Source organism: Wyeomyia smithii, chromosome 3, assembly GCF_029784165.1.
Source record: "Wyeomyia smithii strain HCP4-BCI-WySm-NY-G18 chromosome 3, ASM2978416v1, whole genome shotgun sequence".
In the NCBI taxonomy this organism is placed as follows: Eukaryota; Metazoa; Arthropoda; class Insecta; order Diptera; family Culicidae; genus Wyeomyia; species Wyeomyia smithii.
Genome location: NC_073696.1, coordinates 206553392 through 206579446, shown reverse-complemented (window position 1 = coordinate 206579446; position 26055 = coordinate 206553392). Strand labels below are relative to the sequence as shown.

General features: G+C 39.8%; 1 protein-coding gene across 2 annotated transcripts in view; it reads left to right on the top strand.

Annotated features, from left to right (window-relative positions):
• Positions 1 to 26055, top strand: part of LOC129729988 (transcription factor mef2A) — a 282838-nt gene that overhangs the window by 2218 nt on the left and 254565 nt on the right. The window lies entirely within an intron of this gene.

The window sequence follows — 26055 nt, the reverse complement described above, 5'->3', positions numbered from 1 at the left end:
TTGACATTGAAATTTGGAACCTTTTCAAGAATCCTCAGAAATCCAAACGAATCGTGAGAGGAATCGTTTTTGTGATACGGACAGAATCTATACGAATCGAATTTGGAAAACCTTCTCAAGAATCCTACGGAATCTAAATGAACCGTGAAAGGAATCGTTTCTGCGAAACGGACAGAATCTGTTCGAATCGCTTATGGAAAACCTCAAAAATCCAAATTTAGGAATCTCGGCGACTGAATCGTGAGAGGAATCGTCTCTGCGAGCCTGACAGACTATTTTACGCGGTTTCTTACGAGGATTTTTCACGCGGTATTTTGAATGAACGCGTATTTTTAGGGGCATTTTCGAATCAACCATGTTTCTTACGCGGGATTTCGAATTACCGCGGTTTTTCAACGCAGATTTGATTTCCGCGTATAAAACGTATTCCCAGCGTAAGAAAACTGACTGTATAGCATAAGGCTGAGAAAAACGTGTCGTAATGTGTCTCTTTTTTCCAGATGAAATTGAAGGGTCTAACCAACATCATAAAGAATATTATACTCATCATGAGAGAGAGTAAACTTGCTCCCGTTTTGAATCAAATTGCGTTTCTGAGAAAGTTAGTTATTCCTTTCTCAGAGTGTTCTTCTTCCTAACTTATTCCTGTAACTTAGTAATTCTACTTTAGATGTATACAAAACCTATGTCTGGAATTGATATTGACCAAACAATCGTGTAACTGATGGTTTACAAAGGGAAATTTCTCTCTTTAAAAGATTCTTTTTCAACAGTCCACATAGGCACTGATGATGGTTATAGGTTATAACCGAAATATGTATCTGCGGACGATTTCAGCGGTATTCGATTTTTTGTAGTACTAGTAGAATTAAATGGAAACATTGCATATTCTCAATATCTAATTCTATTCTACTAGGATTATATTTATTATATTTCAGCCAAACTAGATTCCCCTTTTTTGGCTTCCTATGATCTGAACCTCAAATGATATGACTCAGAAAGACCAGAAATCAAATATATTTAGGTATCACCAAAGTAGACTGAACACTGCAACTGTACATGCACCTTGCGTCCTTCCAGCATCAAGCCGAAATTGTTTCAGCCTATTAGAATGCGAACAAACTTCTTTGAATATGCGAACAGAATTACAAATTTTAACAACTGACTCTAACGAGGACAGACTATTGTCAGTCAGTCAGTTACTATAGTCAGTGGTGCTCAAGAATTCTCTTATTTCCGGGACTCCGTTATTTCGAGAACTGAGGAATTTCATGAATGTTTGGACAAAATTTAACAATTATTGGTTCAAGATACATAAAACTATTTTAACAGGCCATTTGTATGGTTTTCGGTATTTTGATGATATGCCCTCGAAATGGTCCTTCCGGAATAGATTTCACAGTGGCTCCTGGTGGCCATAGAAACAATTAAATAAAACAAGGTTAAATACTATCCAATATTGGTATATTCGGAACCAGGATGATGCCTCTAGACCGGGAAACGACCTCAGACGCCGTTTTGAATTCTGAAAAGGTGACTTCCAGACTCTAGGAAATATAAATATCTGGCCGAATACCTTCCAATATGAGTATTTCCGGAATCGGAATAATGCCCAGAGATAGGAAATAGATTCCAGACGACATTCTGGAAATCAAAATGGCGTCTGGGTCGTTCTCCGGTCTCTGTGTATCATCCCAATTCCGGAAATACCCATATCGGGTGATATTCGGCCATTTTAGGCCTTTTTCCAGAAACCGGAAGTCCCTATATTGAATTCAAAATGGCGTCTGGAGTTGATTTCCGTCCTCTGGGCATCATTACGCATCGGGAAATACTCATCTTGGGAGGTATTCGGCCAGATTTTGTTATTTTTCAGACACCGGAAGTCACCATTAAGGAAATCAAAATGGCGTCGGAGATCGTTTTCCGGTCTCGGCGCATCATCCCGGTCCTGAAAATACTCATTTTGGATGGTATTCAACCTTGTTATTAGAAGGTTTCTATCGGCAATATCACGAAAGTGATGGAAACCGGTGCTGGCACGGTTCGATTTTGGCACCCATATGTCAAAAACGAGCGATTATGTCTAATCACATTTCTTAGTTTTTTTGATTTTTTCAACCAATTTAAGCTTAACATCCTTCAAAAGAAGGGTATTTTGGTTCTTTATGAAGTGGATGACCAGAATCGGTAAAAACGGTTCCTGGGATATGACCGGAATATGTGCCGATAATATAATGATCATAATCTAAGCAGTACTAAGCCTCTAATTACTCGGGTAGTAATATCAAATACTTAGGTCGTCAGCCTTAATTCATAAAGCGACACCTCAAACGATTTGGAACTGAAACTAGTTCATTGGTGGGAATCTCTATAAAAAATAGTCATGAAAATAGAACCGTTCATTTTTGGCATAGTTCAATCTTGGCAACAGGAAAATTCTGCCGTGTCGTGCCCCACTGTGCGTCGACAGCGGCAATGTAGTCTTCACTTGGCTTGGCTGCACACAAATGAATATCGAGTTCTTCTGCACTGATAGACGACGAGTGACCAGCGCTCTATTCATACATTGCTCGGTACAGTACTGTTGCCTGTGCCAACATGTTTTCCTTCAAGACATCAGTTTTAATAATATTCTAACAGCAGAACGTAAAACTGTCTGATAGTGAAGGTGGTTACGAACTTTCCGAAAAAGGTTCACCTTCAAGACATCAAAATAGTCCAGGCTCATGGAAGCGAACATTAGTTGACCTATTGGAACAGGGAGGATCTGTCTTCTGTCAATTTTTTTTTTTGCCACTGCTATACAGGATATCATCATGAAGTCTGTGCCAGGCGTGCTCGCATGTGATTGGTACATTGTTCGTGGAAATTCGACCTTGAAACTTTTATGAAATTTTCACTGTTCTACAATAAAATGGATAGCTGAGGAATCACAAAATAGTCCATCATTTTATCAATCCAACGACATATTGATTATTGCAATCCATCATGTGGTTACGTCAGTATTACCGTTTGAAATCTTTCATTACAACGTTACATCTTGGTTTGAGTTTCCGCAGAATGTATCTCGATATAGTGCGGTTAGAGGTAGTCCTACATCAAAATACCGCGTAAAATTCCAGAATCCGCGTAAAAAAACCACGTAAATTCAAAAATCCGCGTGAAAAAGGCGCGTAAAAAACGACCTTAGTGTATTCACAAAACACTGAAATAAAGAGATCAATGTTACTCTATTTTACGATACTTATTGATTTCAAATCTTACCACCTACTTGTATTCCAAACCGTTTGTATCCCGAAAACAATTATTATATTATTTATTATTAATTCTGAGGCATCTGAAAAAGTTATGCGATGTCGAGGTTTGGCAATAAATTTATTCTTTGCTATTGCATAACCTACTTCATTGTTATTCCTACTACTTCACGATATGTTTCGTAACAAAATTTATGCTATTCAAGGGAATTTTCACTACAATTTCTCTACGATTAAAAATGTGGAATAATCCTTTACCTAGTCCTGAAGGTTGATTTTCGATCAAAAATTTGTTTTCGAGATAACACTAGATCTCGATGTTTTATGCATTTCTAAGACATTTGGCATCGAAAAAAAATTCGATTTTCCCAATTTCCTGTACTGCTCCCCTGGGTAGTTTTTCGAAGGACGAAAAATCAAAACTTTAAGCGCTTTGAGTCACCCCTAAATCATGTCCTATTAGGCTGAAATTTTACGCAGATCATATTTTTGGGACAATGAACAAAGAGTACATGGTCGGTTTTAGAAATATGACATGACCTTTTTCGCTGCCACCCTAACCAAAAGCGAACTTTCGGGAGCCAATTTCTTTCGGGTAGTATTTTTCCCATCCATCACAAGTAGCGTAATGTCACGGAAATTTGAAACGGTGAAAATCACACTAACTCATTTTCACTGCGACTGACGGATGAGTTGATTTTCTTTTTCTACAAATGATGAAATAACGAAGGAAGAGATAAGAAACAGTGCAAGATAGTGGATTATTTCCTGGCTAGCAACGCTAATGTCATCAGTAGAATATCAGGTTTGATTGAGGCCAAACGGTATTGAAGCCAAAAATCCGAGCCACCACTTCGAATTTTTAAGGACACAAGACTCGGTTTCAGTTAATAAGTCACCTGTGAAAACGCTATTTCATGTTTGCTGCGGTAAAGCAAACATAAAATAGTGTTTTCACGGGGAACGCATTATCTATTTCCGAGCCTTGTGCTTCTGAAAATTTGAAGTGGTGGCTTGAAATGAGTCATTTTTGGCTTTAATATCGTGTCACCTTAAGAGTAGAGGTGCTATGGATATGATTTTACAGACATCTGCAGATGCGGATGTGATAGCTACCGAAAGACGGAAGTCGATGTGTTGAAAGACTTTAACAGTGGTCTCATGTGCCACAATTCTATGAAAAACTTTATAAAGCGCTATATTTTTTTATAATATCTGCTTTGGTTTTACAACATCCACATGATAATTCGCGATGTACGATGCGGATGGAGATGCAAGTGTCAATTTCCGTGCGTCCCTGATTAAGAGTAGGTATAATCTGCTTCTTGTTTGCTCACACGTAACACGTTTGCACAAATTCGATCAAAGAAAAATGGCGGTCTGCCCTGTTATGAGAATGACAGCTGTTTTGCCGAAACTAGGCGAATAGCAAGAATCGTGCCGAGATATCAGTAATATTATTTCTGACCTCGGCATCAACAGTGCTTAACGATAAATTCGGCCAAAAATGTGAACGAGATTTTTCAAGCTTAGTTTTTTTTTGGCAAAGTCTTAGCAAAATGATCTAACGACTTTCGGTAACCGGTTTTCTCCTGCTGAAATATCGGTTGAACCTCAAGTTGTCGAGCGAAACCGGATTTTTTTAGCCGAGCCAGTTTTAAGTGTGTAATAATCATTTAAAGCAATTTGAAGGTGAAAACTAAACATCACAAAACTTTTTTTGCAAAGACGGTGATTATAAAAAAATTAGTTGTAATCAACAACAGGGACAACAAAATCACACACAGGAATGGTTGAATAGCTATAATCTTTCATTTTTCCGTATTGAGCTTTGGAGTGTACCAGTGTTGACCAGTGTTATTTAGAGGGCATTTACAAAATTAGTAGTATTTACATTACTCATCTTCCAGCTGTTCGAAAAACCGTGCATGCTCTGCCAAAATACCTTTCACTATGCTGTCACATGAATTTCAGCAGTAAACAACATTATCTAAAGACAATGATCCTACTTACATTAAGTAAAGCACTCTCAACGACTCAAACGATGGCAACGAGTTCAGCAATGTAGAAAATTCTTCTTTCAAAGAGCTATCGCCTATGACTAATCTATAATGTATTAGGGATTTTCGGCTGATCAATCTGCAGACTGATGTCCCGAAAATCCCTAACATATGATAATTCCCCGTTTTAAGATACTTATACATGTGATGCATTACTCAGTCAAGAGAAGTGCCAAACTTCAAATCCAAAAATATTTTTCTCGGTTGGTGTAATCACCAACCTGAAATCACCAAAATTGGCACACAAAAATAGGTTCGCTACTCTCAGACATTAATCTGACAGTTCTTTGTCATTTTTAATACTCGATCTACGAAATTCTAACCGGATGGTAAAACGATCAAAATGCACATTCCAATTTGATAGAAAAGCAAAGTCCTTCCACATCAAAATCGATGATCTTTGATGTTTCGCGGTAAACCATTCCAGCGATTTTTTCAAAGGATGTTATTTGAAAAAATATTAACAAGAGCAAAAAAAATACATTTCTGCTGGTAATTTTATCTAGGAATTTGTAGTCATGTTTTCTATAAAAAGTGCCTTTTCTTCTATACACATTTCTTATCACTTTCTGTCTAAGCTAAATTTCATTTAAAATATTTCCAACAATCTGCTGCTTCAGCTTGAACGCAATAATTTGTTTTTAATATTTACCTTTTTCGCCCACCGACAGTTGAATATTGTTATCACACCTTCAAACAAAAATAGTCTAAATGCCGTTCTTTCATTCACTCCCAGAAAAGAAAAACAATGCACCCATCCCATTAGACCCAAAGTCTACCGGTGTCCGAATAAATCAGCAGTAAATAAAATTGTCCCTCTGTCTCGCCCGTTTCTCTGTTGCTCTGACCCGAATGACACACCGTCCATCGAACGTCAATCAAAGTCCGACAACCATCAGACCTGCCCTGTCGGACCGTACTCGTGTGCGGTCGAATCGAATTTCGATTACTGTTCAATTATTAGGTCTCTCGGACAGCAATGCTCGGGAAAAAAACTTTCCGAGACACCCGGGAGCAACAAGTCCATGCCCCCCTCCTACCATGTCCGTCAGCCCGACCACAGCCGGGACAGACTTTTCCTCGGTTCGTCCTAACAGAAAATCGCTCCATTCATTCGGGTTTACAGAATCAAGGAAGTAGAAATTCCCATTTCACTATTGTGTGGTCGACTGACTTTTTTCGTCTCCCACTTTGGTGCAAACAAATTGAAAACGTCAAAGTTTTTCAAACGGCTTTCCCTTTCTTCGTCGCGGGAAAGTGTGCTCCCACACATCCACACACACACATTCAGGATCGGTGGCTAGTGGATAGTCAACTTTGCGAAGCGGTTCCCGTTTGGGAGCACAAAGTTCTGTTAGCTCTTTCGAGGTGGCGTATATTTATATATACATGTTGTTTTGTCAGGACGCAGTTTTCGCCCAGTTTGCACTACGAAAAATCAATATTTTTAAAGCACTGCAGCGTGCTTTCGAAGCCACGTTAGGCCTTCACTGAAGGGGGATTGCGAATGCACAAACGAACAACCGCTGGCATCAGGATGCGGCATTTCTACTACTACTGCGAATGAAAGGTGTTTCTACTTTCAGCCTTCAATGGGGAAGCGATTATGAAAATTCCGGCATTGAGCAGCACCCTAATACGGTTGAAAACAGCTGGGGTGGGGTTCCACCTCCGCAAAAGCACCTTTGCGGTTGAGTAGCGTCGAGCCTGGCAGGATGTGAGCCGCTGTGCGCATTCCGTTCACATCGCAGCGCTGCCAGAGTCGATCAAATAATCCCGTATGCAATTCCGCACTGATTGCACCTCTGGATGGCAGTTCGAATGATGAAAGAGCTACACGTGAAAGTGATTTCAACCATACGCCACCCGCGTTCGGTGAGTTCGCGTTCAATCCTTCCTTATGGCCGGGTTTACCTATCTGCATAATGGTCCCAATAGGAAGTTTTTCCTCTCCGGTATTATAGCTCCTCGTTTGCTATTTTCGCTAGCTACATAAACACCGTCGCCGTCGCCGCCACATCTGCTGTGACAATGTCGCGATGTTTCGGTATAAATTTTAGCCTTTCGCCACAAACAGACTCCCCTCGTATCAATTTGCGTTGATGTGGTCGTTTCAAAACCCGCGCAACCTGCGCGGGGTACTACCATTCGGACGGTTTCCGATAATGTCGAAATGTTCTCTCTGTTGCACGTAGACAGAGCATCACCACGCAGCTCTCACGCAAACTCATTCCAAACGTATGCTATCATTTTAGTAGTCGGTAGGTACTACCCTCCCGAACGCGTGCCCTCCGACATCGTTTTACCGCATTAATTAGCGCTTGCTGTCTAGCGCACTAGAGCTACCATCACGCTTCAAAAAACAATGATAATGATGATTGTCAAACTAAAAGTTCAAGCATTTATTTCCAACAACGACAACAACAATAACAACAATAATGGCCACAAGTGAATGAGTACCCGCTGGCCGCGGCCTGCCAGACAAATAATCACGCAAGAGGTTCATTAGCTCGTTTGCGTGGTACCGTGTATCGCCCGATGCTCCTGCCGCCGATTGTCCCCGCAAATGCACACACTCTGCTACTCCTGTGTCCGGGGATCAATTTAATAGCGAGTGGCCACCATTGCAGCCACCGCCGCCGTCGCCGTCGCCGTCGCACTGGGAACAATTGCTCGAATTGCGAAAAGTTGAACCGGGAGATTGTGATTGTGACTAATTTGTCACCGGGTGACCATAAATCAAGTTTCCGACCCGGGCAACGTAGACATACTTATACGGACACACACACACACAAACGTACGCGTTAGCTCGCGCAAATCAACCATACTAGGGTCAACAGCGATGGGCCCACCACGGTAACGGCTAAGCGGTTCGGCCCGCGTATGTACACATATGTAGGCATCTACTACATCGCCTCACTGCGCTTTGGTTGCAACTCCGTGTACCGTGTTTGAGGACTTCCTGGTCTGGCAGAATTGATTTAGCATTGTTTGCTTCCGAATTTGGACAAGGTTGCGCGAAACGAAGGCGGGGGGATGCTGCGGTAGGTCTGTGATTTTCATGATTGTAACGAGATGGGTATTTGACAAACATTGCTTCATTTATCACTGCTACGCACTGTATCTTACAATGTGTGCCATATTTGTTGTGAGTGAAATTAGATGTGGGTTAACGTTGATTGGAAGTCGTCTAATGTACCTAAACTGATAATGTAATCCCCTTTTTACATGTTTTTCGTATTGTACCACCATGAAAAATAGTTTTTAAAAGAAGAACTGGTTGAAAAATCTTGAAAACGACAATACTTAGAGATATATTCACTAAGATTACATTACATCAATAATTGTTATTTTGTTTAAAATCCATCAACAACACGATAATTTTTTAATGTGAAAGGAATTTCATTTTTTTTTTCAATTTTCTGCAACTCGTCCATTGACAACATCAACAGGCCTACACTCTTATCGTGAAGGGGGAAATTGCAGACCGAACCAACACCACTGCGCGGTGTTTTCCGAAGTCTTCGTAAAAGCAGAAATCGAACGGAACAAGTAATAATCAGACAGCACAATATCTGAGGTATTTGGGTGAAGTAAGGCTTCCTATTTGAGCGTTTCTAAGTAAGTTAGACGACTTTGGCTGTGACAGAACGAGGCCGAGCGTTGTCATGCAGTAGAATCGCTTTTTTGTGCTACTGCTCGTATTGTGGCCGTTTTTCACGCAGTGCTCGGTTTAATCGCATCAATTGCAGTTGCTTTCGTTTCTCATTAAGAATTTATTCAATTACAACAGTATACAATAAGTAACATCTAGCTAGTCACATTCAATACATAAGATAACGGCCCAACCGACAACGTAGAAGCATGACCGGGTAGTCTCAATGATTTTATTTAGTTTCATTTAGTTTGCGTAGCTATAATGAATTCATTTTTCATCATCCGTCACGATGCAATGAAGAAAACCCTTCCTTTTTTGCCACTGCCACTGAACACCTCTATAGAAGGGGGTGGAAAGGGGGTACATTCTATAAAAAACTCCAGTCCATTTGAATAGACACATAGAATTATTGAAAGCTCTTAGAGCTCAACAAAAGGGCTCTTTGTACAAACGTCGGCCTAGTACCGGGGCACTGTCCGAGTAGATATCATTTAAAGAACATTGGCTGGATTCAGGATGATATCTGTCGCTTTTGTAATATCGAAAGCGAGAAATCGGAACATCTGCTGGGCAGTTGTGGTGCATTATTTAAACGCAGATCAAGGTTTCTTGGCAGTGGTTGTTTACAGCCCAAAGAGATTTGGTCACCATAGTTCACCTGACTGGGAGCGTGTCGGTGCAGGTACCTGATCACTCAACAATAGTGGTCATTGTATTTTGCAAGGGGACTCGTATAGCAATTGACTGGGATATATTACAAAAGTTCACATCAATGGACAAAGTAATTCTAATTCCTCAACAAAAAAAATCGTGTCTTCGACAAAGTTGTTTGTTATAAAATGTACATAACTTTGCCGAACAAAATATAGTAGGGGTACTTGGGGTAAGCCCGCCACTGAGGGTAAGACCGTCACCCCTAGGATTTTACTAGAAAACGGTAATTAACTGTGTTTTGAAATATGTGAAGTGTTGGTATTTAATATTTTAGACATTTTAAGACACATCGAAGCCACCGTGAAAATTCAAACGTCAAAATAATAGGCAAAACACACGCTACTGCAGCTGATGCGAAAGAGGATGTAATTTTTCGCAAGTGGAACTTAAGCTTTTATTCATTTGAAAAGACTAATACAATATTTCGTTGTTCCACAATTTACTGCCTGTATTGTTAGCAATTACAGGAATTCGATCTGAGGTAAATTGAAGCGATAAATTTGTAGAAATACTCTTTTTAAAAAAATGTGTGCTGTCGGGGTAACACCGTCACCCAGTGAGTGGGGTAAGCCCGACATGGTCTGAGGCTAGTTGGATGTTACTGACACATATTTCTCATCTATTACCGATGTCTCGCTGATAAATAAATTAATTAATCGACTTAGAACCATGCACTCAAGCTCTCCTGTGATTAATGAATGATTCCAAGGGTTATTAGAGGTGCCAAATGTAATATTCACCGGAACTTGTTCCGGCAATCTGCCCAGAACCAGCTAACCGACAACAACCAAATTCAACAGTAACATACAGAAATCTAAGATCTCTCATTCGGTGGTTTCTGAATTCAAATTGGTTCAGTTAATTCGAGTTAATTCATGAGCAAACTTAGGTGCCGGCGTTACCCCCAAGGGTTGCCGGTTTCACCCGCACTGATTGCAAAACGCCATTTTTATCTTAGTTTCAAAACTTCACTATTACTTGTAAAATAACAGTTTGAAAGTACTGAAAATATTTCATTTTTTGTAGAAAACAATCTGGGCAATGATTCTGTGAAAGAAATGTAACAATATTCGCCATAAAGTGCTACTAAAGAATCATTTTCCTTAGGGGGCCGGGCTTACCCCCAGTACCCCTAGATAAAAACAAATGGATTTTCAAAAGCAAGAAATGAAAAAAGTCAAATTCGTTTCTTATTTTCAAATAAATAATTCACGAAATTGCAACTTCAATGAAATAGAGAATAATTAATGGAACAACTTTTCTGAAGACACCATGGCTCTTATTTCTTTTTTTTTCTTTTTTAATTTCGAGCACCCTTATTTATAGAGTCTGTTAGTTTATTGCGTAAAGACAACAATAACTGACACTGCAAATCTGCGTCATAACTTGCATAAATAAAATTGGGCGACTATTACAGAGCTGAGTAGGTGACATCTAAGTGCATGTCTTCGAATGCAACAGACAGATAGAAACAAATTTCTATGTCTGAAATGACATATGCTTCAACATACACGCAAAAGTTCAAGCTTTAATCATCCAATGTGTCCTTTCAATTCGCACAGAATTTGCTCTGTCTTCGCACAACCAATGCGTGATACGCATAACGCAAAAGTTGTACAAAGAATACATTGACAGAGATCAAAATTAGAATATGTATCATATACACAATCGTAATGTCTCGGTAAACTTCGGCTTCGGGCGAACGTTCAGCTTCGAGGCGCTCAAAAAACCGTTCTTTACTTTCGCGAGTCGGTGCGTATCAACGCCTCGTGCATCCCTAAAAATCGTCAGTAACCGAAACAGCCAATGGCGAGCCTTGTTGCCGCGGAAGTTATTGACGCTGGTGCCAGTAACGCAGAACCGAATGCATGTGAATGAAACCAGAGTCATAATTAAATGCAAAATGTTTTAGACTAATCTCATGTTTTTGTTTATTGTTAATGATTGAATGATGTTTTCAAATGACCTCATTCATGAAAGTGAATCGATCAGACAATAACTTCTACAATCGAGTCAGTACCCAACTTATCAGTATTGATTGCTGGTGGCACTGTTTTAACGATGCCAACCTCCTGAACATCGGCTGATGCTTTATAAGTGTAGTGGCTTGGAGCTGCGCAATACATTCAAAATACGCTAGAGCATCAAATGCGTTATGCCCAACGCACATGCGTTGTACTGGTTCCAGTTTTAATCAGTAAATGCGCTAATTTCGCTCATAAATGATCTGTTTACGCACACTCCAATTTTTGCGTGTAGAAATGATTTTGTTTGCAGATATTCGCAGATTTTGTAGATATCTGTAAGTTATTTATTGCATTTTTCTAATGAAAATCTTCAATAACTTTAGGATTATAGGAGATTAAAATAAACTTTTATCAACAACACAACATTGTAGCACAATGAAAAAATGTTAAAAATCACTATAAAAAGTCATATTAAAAAAAAAGTTTTTGAACGACAATGTATAAAAACCTTCACAAAGATCAATCTGAATAGACAGATACAAGTATGGTGTCTTCAGCAATGTTGTTTCTAAAAAAAGGGCCGCAACTTCACCAAACAAAGTGAATTTTCATCAGAGTCGGATTTACGATTGTGAGGTCCCGGGGCCCAGTTTTAGTTGAGGGCCCCAAGATAAAACAAAACTGCTTTTTTATCGTACGAGTTAAAAACATTTATTTGTTGGGTATTAAAAATTACCAAAAATTTGTCAGCATTGTTTCTTACTAGTTTTTTTTGCAGAGAACTTATTAATGAAATAGTCAACATTCGACTCCTTCAGTATATCATACTCACAACGCGGGGTTTGTGGCGATCGCACATTTTGAACAAATGTAATAATAAATTCGGTTCTCGCTCACTGTTTACAGCTGTCAAATGATTTGGACCAAAGGTGCCAGACGTTTTTTCAAAATTGTCTGCAACTGCTCGAAAACCTGCCGCAATTTGAAAATAAAAATGCGATCCACAGGCAAAAATTTGCACAGAATTTGAGAAAAACTGCGCAAATATAAGGTGACCCTGACAATAATCTACAGAAACTAGGAAATATCTACCCACATGTAAAGGCCAAAAAAATCTACAAATGGACTGTGAAAATCTGCATTTTACAAAGTACATCTGGTATCCATGATTCGGACAAGTCAGCAACAACAATGCATTAAAAATCTTGTGGGTGACTCTCTCTTACTCTGCTTCACCTCCCATGCACGCTGGTTCGATTCAAAGGGTGAGTTAATGTGTGTCGTTCCAAGAGAATCTAAGGTGAACTCTTATGGATGTAGTTGTGATATTGGCGCTCGCGAGAAAATAACATTGAAGGAATTTCAGATTGGAATGGTCTGTTCAAATTCTTATTCTTAAGAAACCCTAGTTCCTTGTTTTTAAATCATGCCCAAAGCAGAGTATTTGAAATGAAATTAAATTACTCCTAGTTAGGCTATATCTTAATTGAATTTATTTATCACGTAGATGTTCGGGCCTAGTCATGTTTATCGAATGAAACACTGAAAGACAAAAACGAAATTTGTAGAGTTTCGAATTGTAGAAGAAGAGCAAACAGTTATGTTAGTATGAAGAAACACTGTAATACAGTGAGATATTTTAGTTTGCTCATTGCACTAAAACTTGCAAAATATTGTAGAAATATTGCAAATAAAAGCGCAATAAGTGTTTTAAATACTACAAGGTATACAGCTCTAGGGTTTATATGAAATGGTGACACTTAATGAAATGGTTGTATGAAATGGCAACACTACCGTTTATTTTTGAAGGTCGTTATTGTAAAACTATTTTGCACTAGTAGTAGTTGCGAAAATTCTTACAACTCTTATCTTCAAGCATCTAGAGTTCTGAAAAGGACCGATTCAATAATCTTCAGTTAGAAATTCGTGCTACAGAACGCTGATAATCGCACCATCGGTAGCATTGAATATTTTGCTTGATCACGTATAATAAAGTTTGCTCTCCGCTGTGCCCTCCAGTAGCTGTGCCAGCAACATATTCTGCAACGTACAATGGTAACTGTTGCTGCCGTATGCAAAATAAAGGTAACATGTTCCACAGTGCCTGGAAGCTGACTCGTATGCAGCTCTCGTTTCTCAATGTCGCGTACCTCTAACAGCTATACTCCACTCGCTACTGTGTGACAAACTAGACTGAAGCTGAGTTTTCTACACGCAGTCTTTTGTATCGAGTTCAGCGTAGATTTTTGCCATTAGGGCGTGGCCACGCAGCTTAGAGAAAGAGAAACAAACCAAAACACTTTGTTGAGTCAAAATATGTAGGCAGTGGAATCTATTTCGCCCATGTTATTGTTTTCTGTGCTCGGGAAGCAAGCAAATAACGAGGGAAATGTATGGGAAAGCTTGACTTTGGAACTTTTCACCTTTTTCCACCATTAAGCAGTAAAGCAACAATGTTGAACATTATATCAAACAATTGTTACACATTTTATCTATCCACCGACATATAAATGACTAAGATGCATTAAGTCGTTCGCTTGCTATAATCGTTTGAAATGTGACGCAACATTTGCCAGTTTCATTTTCAATTTTATAAAGTGTAATCTAGTATAGTAAACAAAGACGTAGTCCTACGTCAAAAGCCTGATTTTAATTGGTGAATCTAGTTGTCTGCTAACAACATTAAGTTGCTTGATTATCCCAATTCAAACTCAAATTCAAATTTTTGAAAACGACTCCTACATTATTTGCCTGATCCACAAATTCAATTGATTAACCATTATAAGGATAATAATTTGATCAATTACTTCACTAGTTTTGTTCATTAAAAAAACCTTAGTTTCGGGAAAAATTTAGTGAAAGAATTTTTCTGCAAAACCATTCATAGATATTGCGTAAGTTGGGATCAATTTTTCAATCAGTTTCTGAGAGGCTAGAGTTTTGGAAACTTAGCTGAACATCATCAGTAAATTTGTGTACTAGTGCTGCAGTACGAATGGCAAATCATTGATGAATATAAAGAAGGAAATGGGCCAAGAATAGAGCCTTGAGGTACATCAGATTTAATTGATACACACGGAGACAAAGAATTAGTACAGAAAACAGCTTTGAAGCAGTTCTCTAGATATGATCTTATTAAGTTTTTCAGGGTTAGGAACCTGGAAAAAATACTCAGTTTATGTAAAAATTTCGTATGCCTTGGCAAAATTATTCAGTATCAGCACAGTAAAACCAGTGTTGTCTATTTAGAGATACTTGTGTGAAAGAACAAAGATGACTAATTGGACGAAGTTTCGACAAGCAGTAGCCGGAAAGACTAAAGGTAAACGCGACCCGACAAATTCGAACAAAATCATCAACATGTCCGGAAATGTTCAGCAATGCTATGCAGGGCTGGCGGTCCGCCAGTTGGTTCATGTAGAACACTGCGATCGAATGATTCGCATGCTGAACTATGCTACGCCAAAATCAGCTGTTGCTTTGCCGGTTCAACAAGTTTTGGATTGTTCAACTGCACAGCAGTTAGCATCACCAAATCTCAATTTTCTGACTGAGTTTCAAGCATTTGAAAGTGGAAAATGTTCATGACGCTCTCGGTGTATTCGATTTCTGATTTTGTACCCCTATGTATGTTACCGTAAGATGTAGTTCTACGTCAAAACATGTTCCAGCATAACTGTTGAATATCTGAACCGTTTACCACCAAACTTGACAAACGAGTTTCTTTTACAAAAGAGGTGGCCATCAGCATTTTGGCACAGGATGGATAAACTCTTTCCTAATTGATTAAGAAGTTAACTTTTTTCATGCATTATGGGAAAATACTGATCGAATACATTGATTTTCAGACCATGTCATGTTTTGAGGCCGGAAATGAATATCCAGAGACCAGAAAATAATTTTCGATACGATTTTAAATCCAAGATGGCAACTTCCGGTTTCTTTGAGTTGCAAAAAACTATGGAGAACGTTTATTTCCGGAACCAGGCCGACACTTAGAGTCCGAAAATTGGTATCCGAAGAAAATTTGAAATTCAATTCGAATTCCCGTTTCTGGAATTCTTCGTAAATCGGATGTACTCTGAAATATTGTTATTTCCTGATCGAGATAACGACCAGCGTTCAAGTGTTGATGTCAGCGCCATTTTTAAATTCAAGATGACGACTTCTGTTTTCTGGGACGCTTGATGTAAAACTAAGACAAATGTTCGAATACCCCTTGATTTCGATATTTCCACAATCTAGAAAGAGAAAACTGGTGTCCGACGCCATGTCTGGTATCTAAAAAGCTCCGAAACTCTGAATAAAATATTCAATTTGGTAGTTACCCATGATTATTATTTTTTGGAACTAGGATGACGCCTTAGAACCAAAAATTGGTGTTCGAAAGTTAAGTCAGGTTATTGTTGTTTTTCTACACTAAAAGTGATTGGAAACTTGAAACAAATCGTGGGGAGGATGGTCCTTCTATCTCCAAATTGTTGATTAATACAACTGAATCTTAAGTCCGGGTCTATTTTTCAACGTAACCCATGAATGCCCTAGCTGATTTCCACCAAACTTGGCGTACATGTTCTTCATAGTTAGGTTGTGGTCATGGGAATTTTGAAAAAGGTAGGGGTAACCACTGAAAAAGCAGGGAGTCTTAATTGATGGGGCAATCAAGATTATTCGTGCATTATGGGATTTTTTCAAATGAATTTGATAAGCCATTAAATTGGCCGCTGATTAACAAAATGAACTGCGTACCGAAAATAAGTTAGTTGTGAACGGTTATTATGTATTATGTAGAAAATATGTGTACCACGAAAAAAAAAATTTTTTTTTTGTTAGTAGGTAGTTGTTAAAACCCTCCCTAGATTTCACACCTTCAAGCGTTCACGTCATGAAATAGATACCTAACGAACGTATCCCACTGATACTGATAGTAGTCATTTGAACATTTGAAACAATGACCTTTTCACTGGCCACCGGATAACTGGCATTCGGAGGAGTCACTCGTTGTCACAGGGCATACCGAGAGCACTGAAAAATAAATGGAACAGTAGAATATCCCTCCTATATAGGAAGACCATCCGCTAACGAGCGTTGAAAATATTTTTAATAAATCCTCCGCCACTTACAGAGCGCTTGCGCACAAAGAGCACGCCAAGAATGCTTCTGCTTTTGCACCGCTTATCAAGATGAAGTTCTAATCCATTGTTTTTTGTTCGGAAGGCTGCCACCGTCATCGGTGTGGTTAGCCGCCATCCGCCAATTGTGGCAGCCGGTGGTAATTGTCACCATACCAGTGGCACCGAAAACCCGCTTCCTTCCCGAAGAGCCTTATCGGACTCTCGGTATTCCAGCTGTCAAAGCCAACTACGCCGCCACCGCCGACGCCGTTATCGAGGTCGGGCAGTAAGCCAGCTCCGGGGCCAGACCACCGTTTCCAATATTTATGGAACCTGATTATTTCATTCATTTCAATCTCCCTTCACGCTATTCCTGCTGCATCGCTTCGCATGGCAGAGCAGCAGCGTTTCACTGGGGGCCGGTTCCTGGAGGAGATACCTGGTGATGACGGTATAGCTGCTGTAACAATGTACCCTCTGCGTCCGCGAGAGACCGGCTACAATAAAATCCCAAAGAAAAGGTTGTTTGGTAACGTCATAAATAATAATAAACGTAAGAAATATGGCACTTGGTTAGGACACATCGCGGCGCGAATATCGCGACGATACACTGGTCGAAAATTGACTGCTTGTGTGCTTTGCTAGCTTTTGCTTCCAGTTTGTCGTTTTGTTGCAATTAGATTTTCGCACAGTGCTCTACGAAATTTGGCAAACCGATTCAAAAGTAAACACAACTTTGCGAAATGTGTGCAACTTTTAAATTGGATTTCGGAAAGTGAGATTTATTGGGCGGCAGACGCCAAGTTTCGTGTAAGCCTTTTGCCCGTTTTGGCTGCAGAATTGTCTAGGTGTTTATGGAGGAAGCAATGAAAAAGTTGGCTAATTTGCTGGACTCGGTGTCGACAGTTGTTGAACCCGAAAGGTGCTATGATTTGATCGCTCGTCGTGACCTAGCGGTGAAGCCGATGCCGATGATTAAGATACCGCGGTTAATCCGTTATTCTTCGCGGATAACCATCAACAATCGGCTCGATTGTTGATTGAACAGCACTTGGGCCCGCCAATATAGACGTAAAGAATGTTTAACCTGCGCAAATACTTGAGGACTCTCGGCATAGATTCGGCATCGACTTTCATTGTTCAAGATGACGCGTCGGTCAACAATCAAACTGACGAAGAAAGCGACGCGGTCGGTCTCGTCAGATCTTTTACAACTCTCGCTGTTCGCACTTTGGCTATGAAAGCGTGTCGGAAAAACCGAGGCACTCACTTTACTGTTTTGGCCTTTAAGACGAACAACTTCAAATATTTATCACCACTCTCTCCCTCTATTAGAAGTCGAATGAATAGAATGATACATGCGTACGGGAATCAAATATTTACCTGTACGCCCGAAAAAAAAGCTGGTTTGTTGTCCCATTTCTTTCAACCCCCGTGTGCGTACGGATTCTCGGAGGTGATAAATTGCCTCCAGCCAGGAAACGGGCGGTGATTCCGTTGGGGCTGCCGCCGCATAATAGCTGGCATTGTTCGTGACGGTCAACCGAGATGTTGAACTCGTAGTACCCTAGCGGGCACTGAGGCAGGTTGATTGGATTTGAAATATGGTCAGCAGCGGTCGACTGTGAGATTTTCCCTTTTGCTTGTACTTTTTTTTCTCGTTTTGTGAAAACGATCAGCGCTATGTGAAACGCTGATTACTGGCTTTGGACGAGTTATGATTGATTACAATTAATTTGTTAGTAACGGACAATTCGAGACGGTAATTCGGCTGAATCTGTTGGTTAACTTTGTTTGGAAGTTAATTGAGAGATCGTTGGAAACGACTCGCAGAGGGAACTGGCCGATTGCTGAACTTTATCGATTGGCGAGCTAAGATTCTCGATTTGAAAACAGGCAGTGGGAAACAATTACGAAATTGCTCATGATATATTAGAAACGGCATTTATTTATCCTGTGTATCCCAATTGCAAACGCTAAACTATTACGGAATGGATAAAAAAATTGTTAAAGCATTATCCACATACTCATTTAGTAAGGAATTCAATAAAATTACTACTCCTTTTCGGTTTGATAAATTACCTCAGAACAGATTCAAACTAAAACATTTAAGACTGGCTCAATCATGCTTGACTGCAAACACACAAACAGTATGAATCCAAGATGGAGGATGTAACATCTAATGAGATAACGTTCCGCAAGGGTTCCATTTAGGTCCACTACTACGAATGAAATAGTGAACAAAGTAGAAGATATTTTGAAGGCGTTGAATGCTCTGATATACACTGATGGCATGAAAACATTAAAAGGAAATACTTGAAGATTCTAATCCTGAAATGATTGATCAATAATAGTCTCTTTTCTTAAAGATTCTACCTCATGAGCATGAGCGGGACCTCAACGTCTGCTACTCTGACATTGCCTGCTCAGCTTCATTTACACAGGGAACCAATCTAAGGAATCTCTGAATAAAATGGTGTCATGTTATAAAACAACATTGTGAATCATCAATAAAAAAACAGACATGCTAGAATAATATAATGTTAACAAGCTTAAGACAGTATTCTTATCAAGGTCACTCAATTAGAAGTGATTTATAATTAATACGGTCCATTTTTTATTGGCGACAATTAAATAAATGAATTGCTCCGACCGATTGTTTGAAATGACAAAAATTCACAGTTTTAAACAGCTGGGTTGGAATTCCATAAACTAAATCAACAGCTCATCGTCACCCTGGGGTAACACAGCATGACCCTTGGCTGTCTCTAACAATATCTCCCATTCCCCGGGTACACCTCAATCAAGTGGCCAATGAAAAACCATTCAATGGGAACGAGAGAAAAAAGAGTGCCTACTAATTGATTGTTTGTTAGTTTCCTACGTCCGCCGTTTTTTGCCTCATTTGGTTTGATCTGTGTGTCGCCCATTTGGAACTACCAGAAAGAGTAAGAAAGAACAAAAAATGCTTATGGACCATATCATCACGAAGGAGGCAAACAAAAACAAAACAACAAAATAATTTCTTCATCTTCTGCGCTTCGGCTCTCCTGGTCCTGTGCACTCTACTGAGCTGTGAGATTGTCGCTCTCTAATCTGAACCGTTTGATCGCCGATACCGACGACGACGACGACGAAGATGACGACGACGGACCCGAGTCTACAACTAGCGATTACTTCCATTCGAAATTGGATTGACCTGGAAGCCACTGAAAATGTCCGCAATCGATCGCAACTGCGGCGGGTTCGAAGAAAATGAGTTTCTGTTACACTGAGTATCATCATCAGGCTTTTCGCAGCCCCTTTAACGATTCGGACGGTTGCTCCACCCTGTATTCGTGGACACCGCGCCGCGAAGCGGAAAGTGGAAATAAATTGAAGAAACAAAAAGATAAAAAGCTTCTCTTTTTGCCCGGCCTCAGAGACATACCTTATAATTTGTTTACTCATAATTATGTTTGTTTCTTTCAACCGTTTTTTTTAGTGCGCAGCTAAGAGCACTCCATTCATGCGTTTATCAAACCTGATTCGATCATAACCCTCGCCAATCAGTCAATAATTATCGCACGATGAGTCTGTGTAGCAAAAAGATGAATCACAAGAGAGTTTCATGAGCCGCTTGTTGGAATAGACTGTGTGCCGAAGCCAATAATTTTTACTGTATCGACTGCTTCCCTCCGAGCAGCCTTCTGCGGAGGACCTTCCCTGGTTTCCATTCCTGCGCACTCATCGCTTCCTTCTTGGTTCGATACTTTGGCCTGTAGCTGCCGACTCAGCGCTTCCATTAGCAGGGCTCATTTGTATTACTTTTCTCGAGTTCATCATTCATTTGTCGGCGGTGGCACTGCGGTACTGCCGCCGACGCCATCATGACTCTGCGATGATCCCCATGTGGCACCCACTCCCGAGGACGGTGAAGACAGTTGGCGCGTCGATTTCATATCGGTGCGAAGCGGATAAAAGCGGCAGCAGCAGCACCTAGTATTTGTGTAATGCGAACGAATCAATTGTAATCATTATTACCCATGGTGCAACGCGGCTCCAGGCCCTTCCCGCGGCTGGAACGAGCAGCTGAGCGTGGGGTGTAATTTATACTTGCTCTTAACTCGAGTGGAAGGGAACGTGTGTGTATGGGGATGTATGTGGCGAGTATGTGGGAGGGTGCCACTGGCTGTACTGTCTGTCACGTTCCCGTGGAGCGATACGTGTACGTTCACCTAGGCAATCTTGGCGAATCTGGAAGTCACTCGTTTGTTTGGTGTGATTTCGGAAATTGGATGGAGTCGTCATCCGGAGTGGTTTGGCGTGAAGGTGGCAAAGATGACTTTACGGCTGCCGCTACGCAAGTGGTATGTATTAGCTTTCTGTTGGATGATTTGATTTGACTTCGTTTGGGGTACGGTGCTGGTTCGTGAACTTTTTTTTTTGTCACAAATCAGGTTGGGGAGCCAGTAAATCACGCTCGAGCTTATGAATATAAGGGGTATGCAATCTGAATCAATGAGTGGGATTTCTTCAAAATTGCTCCAGTTTGCTGCACATAGCAATTTAAATACGAGATAGCAGTAAGTTTCTATCATTAAAACTGGGCTTGAAAGTCTTTGACCTGACACAGAAATGACATTGCAAATTGAAAATCTTCAGGGTTACCCGATTGTACCAACCTTTACTAGAATACTACCAAACTTAATCACATGGCATTAAATCGTGAGGTTGCTGCTCTTCTTTTAGGTATTTTTGGTTACAATGGAAAAAAGGGAACACCGTGTTTTGCTTCCTGATAAGAAAATATACTGTGTACGCGAATCAGTGGCATTACGGAATATCTGCCCCTGCTAATTCAATCGTAGAGTATTGGTAATTGTGAAATCGTGCTAAATGACTTCATTCAATAGGACGTATTGGTCATATCATTCATGGAGGTTTGAACATGAAGAAACTGTGTGCGCGATGTTTGCCGCGATTCTTAACAATTGCTCGAAAAAATCAACATGTAATACTTGTGACGGATAATCTGGTATTGTAGCAATGAATAAAACATTGATCCACTAGTACACTCATGAGTCCAGTTGGCAGTCGATAGAGTGGTTTTTGCCTGGCGCCTAATATAAAATATTTCAAACTCTATATAAGTTTCACCGAATTTGGCAGTATGAAACCGTTGTCATGCAGTAGAATCCTTTTTTCGTGCCGCTGCTCATATTATGGCCGTTTTTCACACAGTGATAGGCTTAATCGTATCACTTGAAATTAATACTGTTCCCCAGTATTCCCCAGTGGTTTCATGCGGTACTAGATTATAAGTTAAGAGTGGAGAACAGCCTCACAGCCTCTCACTCTGAGTTATCTGTAGGGTATTTTAGAGCAGTGATATACAAAATAAAAGTCAATTGTCCACTCAAATCTTGAGTATTAATTCCGTGCCAACGGCATGTACAGGGTTTTTTTTCCGAAAAAAGGTCCTGGTAGGGTAGCAACCCCCTACATGAGTGGTGACAGCAGTGGGATTCGAACCCACGCCATTTCTAACTTGTTCACTCGGTCGAACAGATAACGTAAAAGCGTGACAGAATAATAACCATGATTTTTTTCCTTTGGGTTGCTGCAATTGATCTATTTTTTATCACTCGTCACGATGGGATGAGAAAAAAACATTCTTTTACCCTAGAGTAGTTGTTCACAGGCGAAAAAACGTTCTTTGTTTTTGAATCATTCCCAAGGCATGTAATCAGTTGCAAATGGCTTGGCAGGTAACTCCTAGTACCGAAGAAAGCTGTTTCTGCGTTTGGCATGGATTATTACCGAGCAGTTCTTCCAATTGAGCGTCTTCGAAGGTGTTTGGCCTTTTTTACGTTCTATTACCATCTTGATCGCCTTGTAGATGCTTTGATTTTTACCATCTTGAGAGCAACAGAACCAATCATGACTCGTTGTTTCACTTAGAGCAGTACTTCCATAAACTTTTTTAACTTTCGACGCACTTCAGCCGCCATTCAATTTGAATGAAATAAAAAAGTAACACATTATATTATTGGATTTTAATATTTGGACGTTGAAACCAAAGCGGAATGGCCCCATAAGGCGGAGAAAACAGAAAAAATAGCACTACGAAATGGTTCACAACTCTCCGGAGTCGCCAGATTTAGTACCACGCGACTACCGTCTGAGTCTTCGGTTGAAAATGTGGCATTCTGACAAGCGATTCCACTCGAATTAAGAGGTAGGATTGGAATCAAACAAATGCATTAGTTAAGATCAGGGACTCCTGAACGGTGCACCACGAAGCTTTTACAAGTGCTCCGCTGCATTTTTGATGCAAACAAAATTTACTTTACCTTACAGGTCGTTAACAGTGGGTTGTATCCAGAATACTTCTCTAATCATTCGATCTTCGGTGTTCTCCAATCCTACCTAATACCGCTGAACGGGTGTTCTCATTTACACCACACATCTAACGAGTAAGGAGTCTACCAAGAAGTCACTAACCTCTGTCAGGCTCTGTGCTGAATATTATCTTCGCTGATCGTTCTTCCGGCATTCGTGCTGCATGGCCAGCCAACTGTAGCCTGTCATTCTTTATCAGCTTGATGATATCTGCGTGTTAGTATACCTGGAACATTTTTTTCATGAACCTGCACCACACTTTATTATCCGGTTTGCCGCCAAGTATTGAACAGAATACGGTACGTTTCATCGGTTAAAGCCGAAAATACTTATGACCGTCCAACGTCACGAACGGCAAAATATTTGAAGTATATTGAACGGCATAATATTTGAAGAACAAAATATTTTGCGAAGCACTTACATTTTCTCAATGAGAGAAACTTCCTAAATTTTCTCGTTAAAATAAAATTCAGGTGCTCCGCCAAATATTTAGGCTCAAAAAAGTGCTCCGCGGAGCAAACTATCTGGGAATCCCTAGTCTAGATGGAAACTATAGAATATTAGTCTAGATGGAAACTATAGAATTACATTACAGGGTTATTAGAGGAGTTCCGGTCGTTTTAATAATGACGATGATTATGGTGGTTTTTTTTAGCGTCCCTAGAGTCTCGTTCAAAAAAGTCATAAGTATTCTTGAAAATTTTTTGCGAACATAACATAGCTAGTTTTAGTTCTAGACTTAGTTTGAGCTCGTAGTCGGCAGCGAAAATAAAAAAATGCATTATATGTATAGTGCCGTGTCAAATAAACATTTTGATAAATAACATAGCGACTATACAGAGACAAGCAAGACTCTTAGCTGGTTAAAGTTTACTGGGCCTCGTATTTTGATGTTGCCGTATTTTGAAATAATTTTTATAATAAACAGCAGGAGCATCCATGGTAAATCCTGTTACTTTTTCTATGTATGGAATCGACGCGAATCTACACCATTTGGTGCGTAATTGAGTGAAATAGTTTCAAGAACGACATTTCAAAGAGACAATCTGATTCTTGTTCAGGCTCAACGTCATTTTATTAGCATGTAACAAAAAAGCATGAAATAAAACAAAAACTGTATAACCAAGTAAAGAACGGTTTCAACAAGGGTCACTATTTTTATCAGTCGAAGAAAATAAACTCTCAAATTTTTATCAATATCGACTGTGGCGGGTACGAAAACTCTGATTACTTTGATTAGCTGTCCTACGAATTTTACGTTATTTTTTTTTTGAATAACTATTCATCGAAAATTGTTGCTGGGATTACGACTGTTGAAATTTTTGTGCTCTGAGTATATTTTCTACTGAGCAATCTCAAAAAAGCAAAACGGCTTATTCTATACCATCCGACGTTTCGTCACTGATCAACGACATCTTCAGGGGCAAACATATCATGTTTGTCTCTTGTCAAGATGCTTTTCTAAACTTATCGTTCAGACTCAATTAGGCGTTTTGGGATACATTGAAGCTACCTGCTGTGGACCTATTTTGATGGTGGATGGCAACCTATGCGAATACTTTTTTGGGACTACTCAGCCGCAAATACACCCAATGCACATCCACATCAATAAAAAAAAAATCATCAGAACTGTAGCCATTTAGGCGTTATTTTTGGGTGCTAAAGTAAACCTGAGTATTTCGTTTCAATGCACAATAGGCTGTATAAGCTGCTCAAAAAAGTGTTTACCCTATTTCTTGGATTGACGAGCATAAATTGTACTTAAGCTCTGTGAAAACTACCACGCTAGTTGCTTTCAACCACATAAGAATGTCAGATGCTTCCTAAAAACTATTTGGTACGCAACTAAGTTTTCGCTATTTGTCAATAGCTGGGGCCAAGCTACACTATATGATAAACAATCTGGTTTGACACGTTAGAGATTTTATTGTAGTGTCATATATTTTAAGTTGTGTAAAAGTGTCTGATTTTGTGCCGAAAAATCGTCATTTGCGGGAAGTGTTCCTTTTCTCATTTTATTCAACGACAGCTGAAGTGCATCGAGAGCTGAAAAGGTTTTCGGTAATGCTACTTTAAGTAAAACAACGTGACGAGTTTAGTACTGCCGCTTCAGAGACAGTAATTTCGGAGTTGATAACTTTCTGCATGAAGGATGGCCAAAAACCTTCGAAGAAGCTGATTTAGAGGAATTGCTCGGTGATGATTCATGTCAAACGCAAAAATAACTTGCTTCGATAGTAGAAGTTTCCCACCAAGCGTTGTCAAAGCGATTTTATGCTTTGGGAATGATGCAAAAACAAAGAAGTTGTGTGGGCCACGGTCTGTTGAGTATCGTTTCTTTGCCTGACAACAACCTGCTCCTGCGGCAAAAAGGAGGGTTTTCTTTATCGTATCGTGACGGATGATGGAAAATAGATTCAATACAGCAATTTGAAAAAATGAAAGCCATGGATCCTGCCCGATCAAGCTTCGTCGTCGATTCAACCGAATGAACAAGTTGCGAAGGTTATGTTGCTTATTTGTACGTATTTGAACGTAACCATCGCAGAGGTACGAAGAAGGGATTTTACTGCGTGATCACGCTCGGCTTCATACCACTATAAAGTCGCTAACACTTCCATTGAAACGCGCAAATAGGAAGTACCACCTCACCCGCTATTTTCTTCAGATACTGCGCCGTCTGATTAACATCCGTTCGATGGCACAGGGTTTTGCAGAACACTCATCAATTTTTTGTCTATAACTTTTTCTGTGATTGTCGAAATAATAAATTTTACATAGTCTTGGGGGAAGCTTAGTTGAATGAGTAAAATCTTAGCACATTTTGCATTGTTTCGACCATTACAGAAAAAAATCATAGACAAAAAACTGATTTCAAGAGGAGTGTTCCACAAAAAACTC